Below are 12,017 nucleotides of genomic sequence, written 5' to 3'. Positions count from 1 at the left end.
GTCTGGAGGGAGCCCATCTGTGGTGCAAGGTGTAAAGTTTTAATCTTTGAGGCTCTAGATTCTGGAAGCTTCTCCTTAAGGAGGAAGCAGGGTAGGAGAGATATGTCACCTCTGTGGAAAATGCTTTAACCATGATTGGTCACCCTTCTTGAAAAGTTCAGTATGGTAGATAGAAGGTATTGTGGAGATATTTAAAGGGGTTGTAAAGGTAAATGTTTTTTCACCTTAATGCATTCTATGCATTAAGGTGAAAAAACATCTGACAGTGCCTGCGCCCCCAGCTCCCCCGTTTTACTTACCTCACACCTCGAAAGTCCCGCGCTCGTCCCCCGACGTCCTTTCCACCGTTCAGCCTGGCCGCCAGGGCTGGACTGGGACAGAAATTTGGCCCTGGACTTCATCCAGACCGGCCCACTTACATTTTGAGTGTCCCATCAGCACTCCCTTACATCAGAGTGTCCCATCAGCACCCCTTACATCAGAGTGCCCCATTACCAGCCCCCTTACATCAGAGTGTCCCATCAGCACCCCCTTACATCAGAGTGTCCCATCAGCACCCCCTTACATCAGAGCGTCCTATCAGCACCCCCTTACATCAGAGTGTCCCATCAGCACCCCCTTACATCAGAGTGTCCCATGAGCAGCCCCCTTACATCAGAGTGTCCCATCAGCACCCCTTACATCAGAGTGTCCCATGAGCAGCCCCCTTACATCAGAGTGCCCCATCAGCACCCCCTTACATCAGAGTGTCCCATCAGCACCCCCTTACATCAGAGTGTCCCATCAGAACTCCTTACATCAGAGTGTCCCATCAGCACCCCCTTACATCAGAGTGTCCCATCAGCACCCCCTTACATCAGAGTGTCCCATCAGCACCCCCTCACATCAGAGTGGCCCATCACCAGCCCCCTTACATCAGAGTGGCCCACTGAGCCATCGGCCCACCGGGAAACTCCCGGTAGTCCCAATGGCCAGTACATGCCTGCTGGCCGCTGATTGGCTGGAGTGGATGGATGGAAAGCAGCGCAGCCATTGGCTCGCGTTGCTGTCAATCACATCCACTGACGCGGAGTGCTGGGGGGCGGGGCCGTGTGATACAGCGAGCGGCTATAGCCGCCGGCTGTATCACAGGAGCGCGCCCGCAGATGCTTCTCACCATGCGAGGGAGCTCGCATGAACGTCAGAAGCACCTTTGGGAGGAAGCAGAGACAGCCGCCGAGGGACCCCAGAAGATCAGGTTCGGGGCCACTCTGTGCAAAACAAGCTGCACAGTGGAGGTAAGTATAACATGTTTGTTATTTAAAAAAAAAAAAAAATCACTTTACAACCCCTTTAATCATCCTTCAGGTAACATATGGATGGGGCTTCCTGGGATAAGAGCCAAGGGGCCAAGGGTCTTGGGAATTGAAGAACTATGATCTAACGCCTTCTATAGTGTGTACTGTATATACAGTATAGTATATTGTACAGGACATCAGAGATGGATCCTGGATGGGAAATATATGTCCCTATTGTTTAGTTTGTGGTCCCTTTAAGGGCGGGGCAGACAAGAAGTAGCTTGGAATACTCAGGGGTTCCCTCCCTTGCAGTGTGAGGGTTTCTGGGGTGGTCCAGTAAAAGAGGGAAAACGGATTTGCAGTTTTCCCACCAAGGATTCCTTTCTGGACCCATGGAGCAGGCGGGTGCTTTATACCCTGTTGTGGGACAAGTTTATGCTGGCGGTGAGCCAAAGTTTTGCTTTTGTGTACCAGAGTTCTGGACTATTGTTTTTGAAGAAACCCAAACTGTTTTACTCTTAAAGCAACAGTAAACTCTGTTAACCACTTCCCGACCGCCCTATAGCAGATTTACTGCTACAGGGCAGCCGCACGGCGCAGAGTCAAGTATATATATGTACATGATCCTGCACTTCCGGGTTTCGGGCGGGAGCACGCGCTGTCGGCAGCTCACTCCTGCTATGATTTTACAGGGCGGGAGCCGATCAACAGGTCCCACGGACACCAATGACTGTCCGGGACCTGCTGATCATTCGGCACACTGGCAAAATGACAGTCTGCCTATGTAAAAAAGGCAGACCGTCATTCTGCGAGTACAGAAGACATGGATCCTGTGTTCCTGTGAAGCAGGAATACTGATCCATGTCATCAAGCAGTCAAAGCGCCTCCCCCAAGGTTTGTAAACACTCCCCTAGGCATAGGTTTAACCCTTTTATTGACCCTGATGTTAACCCCTTCCCTGCCAGTGTCATTAGTACAGTAACAGTGCATATTTTTAGCACTGATCACTGTAATAATGTCACTGGTCCCCAAAAAGTGTCAGTTAGGTGTCCGATTTGTCTGCCGCAATGTCGAAGTCCTGCTGATTGGCACCATTACTAGAAAAAAAGAAAAAAAGAAAAAGAAGAAAAAAAATGGCATAAGAATATCCCATAGTTTGTTGACGCTATAACTTTTGCGCAAACCAATCAATATACGCTTATTGGGATTTTTTTTTTTTTTTTACCAAAAACATATAGCAGAATACACATTGGCCAAAATTTATGAAGAAATTTGATTTTTTACATTTTTTTTATTGGATTTGTTTCTTGGCAGAAAGTATAAAATAGCAAAAATATGTAGCAGAATGCATACAGTATTGGCCAAAATTGATAATGAAAATAGATTTTTACATTTTTTTTATTATATATGTTTTATAGCGGAAATTAAAAAATATTGTTTATTTTTTTTTTCAAAATTGTCGCTCTTGTTTTGTTTCTAGCCCAAAAAATAAAAACCGCAGAGGTGCCCAAATACCACCAAGGGAAAGCACTATTTGTGGGGGGAAAAAAAGGACGTCAATTGTATTTAAGTACAGCGTCACATGACCGCGCAATTGTCAGTTAAAATAACGCAGTGCCGTATCGCAAATAATGGCCTGGTCATTAAGGGGGTAAAACCTTCTGGGGCTGAAGTGGTCCCGCTAAAGGTCACTGATCATCGCCATTACTAGTAAAAAAAATTACAATAAATACAAAATAAATAAAAACATCCTATAGTTCGCAGACTTTGCGCAAACCAATCAATATACGTTTATTGGGATTTTTTTTTAAATTATGTAGCAGAATACATATTGGCCTAAATTGATGAAGTAATTTGATTTAAAAAAAAAAAAAAAAAAAAAAAAATATATATATATATATATATATATATATATATATATATAGCACTGACTCCCGAAGGAGCGGCTGATTTGATTTCGGGCCTGCACTCTGGTAACAAAACCCCACTAACTTGCCTCAGTCCCCTTGACACAGCTGTGGTGCAATACAATACAGTACAATATAATATATCACAATATACCTGTATTGTCCTCTCAGGATCTACTGGCTCCACCTGCTGGGAGAAAACAATACTCCACACAACGAGATATTTAACCAAAGTATATTTTACTATATATATATTTGTAAATAGGTGATTACAACAATTGTACTGTCATCCAACCTAGATTGACAGGACAATGAACTCTGGTAAAACAGTTACAATATATATATATATATATATATATATATATATATATATATATATAGGAGCTCCCCCTACTTTTGTAGCTATGTGTGAGATCTCACTTAAAGTACTCAGTCTTTATCTTTGGATCTTCGCTAGCAAGATTAACTCCATATAAATTTGTAATCCAAGGTCAAAGCAGTTAAAGTTGAATTAAGATTGATCCTAGTGTTACTTCCACAAATATAATACAGTGCTTGAAGTGTGATAGTAAGTAGGCCTTATGCCTGCCTAGCGTCAGTTGCTATACTCCTCCTCCGCGGGACTAAATATCCCAGCGAGGCCTGTTTATAAGTCTGACTAGGTGCAATGGTTTAGAAAACGGTGGGTAGCAACCTGCTCACCAACTGGATCGGAACCTTGGTATGTAACTTTGGTCCGGTAGTTGCAGCTTGCCTCTGCATCAGCCGGCTCTGTCACCACGTCCCGTCCTGACAGGTGGACCTGGTCTTCAAACGCTCAAACAAGTGTCTCTGGATCCCCTCAATCTGATCTCTGAGTCACTGCCACTTCAGGTCACTCACACAACCGAGCAGGGTTGTGCTCCGCACAGGAAATAAGTCGCTTCCTCCGGGAGGCCTCTGCACAAGTCCTCACAGGCAGGCCATGCGTTCCCCAGAGAACTAAAATGACCGCTCAGGGTCCTTTTATCTCCTACCCAGCATACAATGCAAGAGAGGGTGTCCATGGGTAGGTCACTTGGCATCCTGGGTAAAAGGGTCAACTCTCCAATGTAAATAACAGTCACTTCCTGTAAATAGTTCAATGCTTGAAAGCCAAATATTATTTAAGTTCACTTTCAGTGTTTGAACGCTAGATGGCACCAAACACTAAGCCATAGAAACGTCCATAGACTTCTGTTCTAACATGCTAACATACATTAATAGACAGGAGAGTCAGCACTACATATATATATATATATATATATATATATATATATATATACAGAAAGTAAAAAATATGTTTTTTTTTTTTCAAAATTGTATGCTTTTTTTGTTTCTAGCACAAAAAATAAAAACTGCAGAGGCGATCAAATACCACCAAAAGAAAGCTATATTGATGGGATAATAATAATAATAATAATAATAAATTAAAGTTTTTGTGCCAAGAATTCATTTTTAATATATTTCAGTTTTTTTTTTTTTTTGCTTCATCTCCCATCGGTGATATTAGAGGGTACCACAGTGATGGATTATGTGTCTTAAAGTCTTACCAAAACAAGCGGAAAAAAAAAAGCATTTAGATGGGGAAAACCTCTGGAAATGTGACTTCTGAAGTCTTGGACTTTCGGCGTTTATTACTTTTGCGTGGCGGCCTCGGTTATGGCTCCCCAGCCGCCGCCGATAATTGCCGCCTGCCACGAACGTACGGTGACATTTGACTGCAGCTACAGAAAGGAGATATTACCTGCAAACTCTCCGTCTGTCTGTTCCTGAGCGGGGGAAGCCGTTTTTACTGCGCAATTTTTTTTCCAGGTGATCGAAGTATTAAGTATGGTGGTAACTGTATTAAAGGGAAGGCAAACCCACTATTTTTGTTTTGGATGGGGTAAGTATTCAAACCTCTGCCAGGCTTTTGATGTTGGAAGTAGAAGAAAGGTGTGCTGCTCTTGACATCTTATGCTGCGTACACACGAGCGGAATGTCCGACAGAAAAAGTCACGGCGGGCGCTTTTCATGGGATATTCCGATCATGTGTGGGCCTCATCTGACTTTTTTTTTCTTCGAAAATTCTGACGGACCTAGAAATAGAACATGATCTAAATATTTCCGACTGAACCAATTCCTATCGGGAAAACCGCTCGTCTGTATGCTGTTCCGACGAACCAAAAACGACTCATGCTCTGAAGCAAGTACAAGACAGAAGCTATTGGCTACTGGCTATTGAACTTCCTTTTTCTAGTTCCGTCGTACGTGTTGTACGTCACCGCATTCTTGAGGTAGGTGCTGGAACAAATGGTGCAGAGAAAAACATTTTTTTATGCTAAACTTTAGACAAATTATACATTTTATTCACATTTTGATGAAATATTCTCTTCTCTTTGTAATTATTATTATTTTACACAGTGTACCATATTGTACACAATGGAGCACCCCCTCAGCAACTAACCCAGTTAGTTTTCTATTGTCCATAATGGAGACAATGTACCCAGAGACATAAAATCACAGCAGAGAGTCAATTATTTATCCATATTCAGGTTTGCACATCTCAGCTCTGCCAAATGGGTCAGACAGCAGGCAAGATCCCAGGGAGCCCCCATGTGGGGACATGGCCTGGATTAAAAGCCTCATTCCTCTCGGTGTGTTCAGCATGGGATCTTCAGCCTCATTCCTCTCGGTGTGTTCAGCATGGGATTTTCAGTCTCGTTCCTCTCGGTGTGTTCAGCATGGGATCTTCAGTCTCATTCTTCTCGGTGTGTTCAGCATGGGATTTTCAGTCTCGTTCCTCTCGGTGTGTTCAGCATGGGATCTTCAGCCTCATTCCTCTCGGTGTGTTCAGCATGGGATCTTCAGTCTCATTCTTCTCGGTGTGTTCAGCATGGGATCTTCAGTCTCATTCTTCTCGGTGTGTTCAGCATGGGATCTTCAGTCTCATTCTTCTCGGTGTGTTCAGCATGGGATCTTCAGTCTCATTCCTCTCGGTGTGTTCAGCATAGGATCTGTTGTCAGTGGATCTCATCATCTGCTGCGCATGCTTCGCAGACTCATCCCTTTTATCCCAAAGAATGACAAAGCAGTGGTAGTTGGAACAATCATTAATTCACGACTGGACTACGCAAACTCGCTTTACATAGGATTACCACAATATCAACTTGCGCGATTACAACTGATCCAAAACATGGCGGCAAGGCTGATAACAGGAAAAAAACCCTGGGAATCCATCTCTCCTTCGCTGAGGAGCTTACATTGGCTAACCGTAAAAAATCGGATCACGTTCAAGACCCTTTGCCTCACCCACAAATGCGTGCATAAAGAAGCTCCGCAATACCTAATGGAGAAAATAAATCATTACACACCAAACCGCAGTCTTCCATCAGCCAACAAAAACCTCCTCCTCGTGCCCAAAGCCCGGTATAAATCCAAGGGGGATCGGAGATTCGCTGTCCAAGGGCCTCGGCTATGGAATGCTCTACCAATCAACATCCTCATGGAAGAAAATCAGCTGGCTTTTAGGAAAAAACTCAAGACCTTCCTCTTTTAGCAGATGATCAAAGCTCGCCACAGCGCCTAGAGGCGATTCAGTTCGCATTGTGCGCTATACAAGTATTTCATTCATTTATTCATTCATCTTCAGCCTCATTCCTCTCGGTGTGTTCAGCATGGGATCTTCAGCCTCATTCCTCTCGGTGTGTTCAGCATGGGATCTTCAGCCTCATTACTCTCGGTGTGCTCAGAATGGGATCTTCAGCCTCATTCCTCTAGGTGTGTTCAGCATGGGATCTTCAGCCTCATTCCTCTCTGTGTGTTCAGCATGGGAACTTCAGCCTCATTCTTCTCGATGTGTTCAGCATGGGATCTTCAGCCTCATTCTTCTCGGTGTGTTCAGCATGGGATCTTCAGCCTCATTCTTCTCGGTGTGTTCAGCATGGGATCTTCAGCCTCATTCTTCTTGGTGTGTTCAGCATGGGATCTTCAGTCTCATTCTTCTTGGTGTGTTCAGCATGGGATCTTCAGCCTCATTCCTCTCTGTGTGTTCAGCATGGGATCTTCAGCCTCATTCTTCTCGGTGTGTTCAGCATGGGATCTTCAGTCTCATTCCTCTCGGTGTGTTCAGCATGGGATCTTCAGCCTCATTCCTCTCGGTGTGTTCAGCATGGGATCTTCAGTCTCATTCCTCTCGGTGTCTTCAGCATGGGATCTTCAGCGTCATTCCTCTCTGTGTGTTCAGCATGGGATCTTCAGCCTCATTCTTCTCGGTGTGTTCAGCATGGGATCTTCAGCGTCATTCCTCTCGGTATGTTCAGCATGGGATCTTCAGCCTCATTCCTCTCGGTGTGTTCAGCATGGGATCTTCAGCCTCATTCTTCTCGATGTGTTCAGCATGGGATCTTCAGTCTCATTCTTCTTGGTGTGTTCAGCATGGGATCTTCAGCCTCATTCTTCTAGGTGTGTTCAGCATGGGATCTTCAGCCTCATTCTTCTAGGTGTGTTCAGCATGGGATCTTCAGCCTCATTCTTCTAGGTGTGTTCAGCATGGGATCTTCAGGTGTCAGGAACAAACTTCAAAAGTGAACTCTGTTTCAAAAGTTTTTATTAGTTGTTTTAGTAAAAACCAAACAAAGATCGTTTTAATAGAGCAGCGAACAATCCTCGCTCGCACCAACCATGTAACACAGAAGACATACAAATGTTGGGCTTAATAAAGATTAATGAAGACCATAACACACAGGTTAGGTCTGCTATGTGGCCTCCAACACATTTTAACTAGAATATAAGGCAGGAGAGTAACTAGTTATAAAAATACTGATAGAACGTTTGAACTTTATGAACTCCACGAAGCAACCACCCAACTAGCCATCTAGTATATTGTGTGTATGCAAAACAACGTGATCACAGATACACAACATTGCTAAGATAAAACCAGAGTAAGTTGGTCCAGGTGGGTATGGAGCCTCTTTCTCACATTGTGTAGTAAATATTGGTCTGTCAGCAATCGTATTCTACAACTGTCCCCTATAGGGGACCATACTCCCAACAATATACCCAGGAGTGTCTGGGTTAACAGAGAAGATGAGAAGCGAGAGGGCTATAGAAGCACAATACCAGGATTTGGCATGAGATAAAGAGATGAAAGTAATGAAGGAAAGAGAGAAGAGTAAATCCATCCGGGAATCTTCCTTCGTTTATCCAAGTGAACAGTGGCGGCTGGTGTGTTTTTTTGGGAGGTGGGGCGGTTGTTTGCCCCCCCCAAACAAAATGTCAGCCGCCACTGTTCACTTGGATGAACGAAGGAAGATTCCCGGTTGGATTCACCCTTTTCTCTTCTCTTCTTCCTTCATTTCTTTAACCTCTTTATCTCATGCCAAATCCTGGTATTGTGCTTCTATAGCCCTCTCTCTTCTCCTCTTCTCTGGTAAGTTAACCCAGACATTAATCTTCTCTGCCCTCCCAGCGGCACCTCAAACCCCCTGCTCGCTGTCTACAGGTCGGTCCAGCATTTACCCCATATAGGTGGCGGGCATCAGGCAGCAGCTCCTGTGTCCTCTCCTCCTCCTCGTTCCTTCAGTGCATCTCCTCCCCTCCTAGGCATCCAATAGACCAGTGTTTTAATAATGAATATTCATTCGCTATTGCAACACACCTGGGTACATTTTGGAAAGGCACTCCGGCACTAAGTACCATCTGGCATGCACCTTGTATCCTGCCTCAATCAGGGCAATATTGAGCATACCTTTGTGGATTCTTGTGCTCTATTTGTACCAGTCCTCTGCCTCAGGGGCCAGATCCCCCTCCCACACCATCTAAAAAGATAATCTAGTAGGGGGGAGGATAAACTGTTTATAGAGCACAAAGATGGCCCCCATCCTGCATGCACCGGTTTTCAAACACGGTGCGCACTGCCAGGTCAGAACCGTCTTTTCATAATGATTTAAGAAAATGTTGAAGTTGTTGTAAGTGGAAGCTCTCCATGGGGGGGCATCTCCAAGCTGCCTGTGAAGTATGAGGGAGGACGTATTCCTCTGTGGTCTAGGTAGTTGCCTATATGGTACAATCCACTGTTTACCCACCAACCAAATCTATCGGGTTGTATGTACACCAGGGGGAATGGGATTGCTGAAGAGAGGAGCCACTGGGGTATGCACAGACTGCAAGAGCCATCTCCTGCAACTTCTATCCCAGATATAAATTAAATGAGAGAGCGTTGGGCTCAAAATAGCTTTGTGGGGCTTTGGGGAAGTCCAAAGGAATAGGGCCATTGCCAGTGGAGAGCACACGTGGGCCTCCAGTGGGACCCACTCTGGACAATAATGACGGCTGTGGTGTTGGCACAATTGGGCCAACTGTGAAGCTATGTAATACTTTCTAAAACCCGGGCACCCCCAGACCCCCCAGGTCTTTGGGAGCATACATGGTAGCACAAGCTATTCTGGGACCCTTGGTACCCCAGATATAATGGAAGATTTTAGATTGGAAATGGCTTGTGGCATCTACGGGGACTTGGATAGGCAGAGTTTGAAAATAATAAAGTAACCTCTAATAACCGTTCCTCCGAAAACACTTTAAATTCTCCACTATAGATATTCAAAAATTAATCCGGAAACTCAGTATCCAGATACATTTTCTTACCTTCCCCTCCAATACTATTTCTGCAAATAGTGATGGCCATACACATACGGGTCTTTCCAACCCATCTTTATTTAACCCTCCGGGGATTATGGTACCTGCCATTAGTGTTTTTCGTAGTCATTTATTACGTGATTTAGATCAATTACCCAGCAAAATAATATATATACAGATATTAAAATAGAGCTTAAACAATTGTGCGAACAAAAAAATGTAATTATTATTAAATAAGGAGGACTAACTCGCAGAGATGGACAAGATTCTCGGTGATCCCAACAATTATAGTCATATCCATACTGATCCAACCACTACCTTCAAGCAGTCCCTCACAGAACTTGTTAATTAGGGATGAGCTTGGTGTTCAAATCGAACGCATGTTCGACTCGAACACCAGCTTTTCGTGCGTTCGGCGAAGCCAAAACTCTGTGGGCCGTTTGTGCGAAATTCGTGTGGCGCTCATGGCACACAATGCACTGCGCCATTGCAGTGCATTGCTGGCTCATGATTGGCCAAGCATGCACTGTGACCCTGCGTGCTTGGCCAATCACAGCGCCGGCAGCGAGGAGAGCCATAATTGGCCACAGGCAGGATGCCTGTGGGAAATTATAGCTCAGGCTGTTTAGTACACGCCCCACACTATATAAGGCCTTGTGTAGTGTTCCGGCGTCTGCAGGAGTTAGTGGGTGTTGTGTGTCTTCAGCGCAGTATACACCTGTATCTACCCTTTATTGCTGTTCTCTAATTGAGCCATCTGCAGGAGTTAGTTGGTGTTATGTGCCTCCAGCGCAGTATACACCTGTATTACCTTTATTGCTGTTCTCTAATAGAGCCATCTGCAGGAGTTAGTGGGTGTTGTGTGCTTCCAGCACAGTATACACCTGTATTACCTTTATTGCTGTTCTCTAATTGAGCCATCTGCAGGAGTTAGTTGGTGTTGTGTGCCTCCAGCACAGTATACACCTGTATTACCTTTATTGCTGTTCTCTAATAGAGCCATCTGCAGGAGTTAGTGGGTGTTGTGTGCTTCCAGCACAGTATACACCTGTATCTACCCTTTATTGCTGTTCTCTAATAGAGCCATCTGCAGGAGTTAGTGGGTGTTGTGTGCCTCCAGCACAGCACAGTATACACCTGTATCTACCCTTTATTGCTGGTGTTCTATAATAAAGACATCTGCAGGAGTTAGTGGGTGTTTTGTGCCTCCAGCACAGCACAATATACACCTGTATCTACCCTTTATTGCTGGTGTTCTCTAATACAGCCATCTGCCGGAGTTAGTGGGTGTTGTGTGCCTCCAGCACAGCACAATATACACCTGTATCTACCCTTTATTGCTGGTGTTCTCTAATACAGCCAGTTGGTGTTGTGTGCCTCCAGCGCAGTATACACCTGTATCTACCCTATTGCTGTTCTCTAATAGAGCCACCTGCAGGAGTTAGTGGGTGTTGTGTGCTTCCAGCACAGTATACACCTGTATCTACCCTTTATTGCTGTTCTCTAATAGAGCCATCTGCAGGAGTTAGAGGGTGTTGTGTGCCTCCAGCACAGCACAGTATACACCTATATCTACCCTGTATTGCTGGTGTTCTATAATAAAGGCATCTGCAGGAGTTAGTGGGTGTTTTGTGCTTCAAGCCGCATCATGCCGAAGACTTGGTAGAGTGGATGACCAAGCCCTCTTCATCCTCCTCATCCTTTCTCACCCAGGCTCAGGGTACTAGCAAAGCAGCTGCCAACGCATCCTCTTCCCTCGTCTCAATGTCATCATCAGTCACTCCTTCCCTAGACCCACCATGTCCTCCTGAGGAGTCCCCCAAACTGTTTGAGCACAGTGTTGGGTACATGCTCCATGAGGTTGCCCAGCGTTTTGAAGGCTCTGATGATGATACCCAGCTGCAGCATACTGCCAGGTTTGCTCCAGTGATGAAGAGGGAGGGGATGATGAGGTTACTGACTCCACGTGGGTGCCTGATAGGAGAGAGGAGGAGGAGGAGGCACATCTCCAATGAGGCAGGATGCCCTCCGGGGGCCAGCTTAGGGACAGCACACCGACTGAATTACACCGCAGAGCTCCGCCTGTGCAGGGCACTACCTCTGCGCGTTATTCCAAAAGTTCTTTGGTGTAGGCCTTTTTTGAGACGAGTGCATCAGATCGCACCGCTGCTATTTGCAACATATGTCTCAAGCGTAT

This window comes from Lithobates pipiens, unplaced genomic scaffold, assembly GCF_037356315.1.
Source record: "Lithobates pipiens isolate NorthernLeopardFrog02 unplaced genomic scaffold, aLitPip1_a1.2 Scaffold_22, whole genome shotgun sequence".
In the NCBI taxonomy this organism is placed as follows: Eukaryota; Metazoa; Chordata; class Amphibia; order Anura; family Ranidae; genus Lithobates; species Lithobates pipiens.
The sequence above is the reverse complement of the archived record's forward strand: the minus strand, read 5'-3'. Positions refer to the sequence as shown.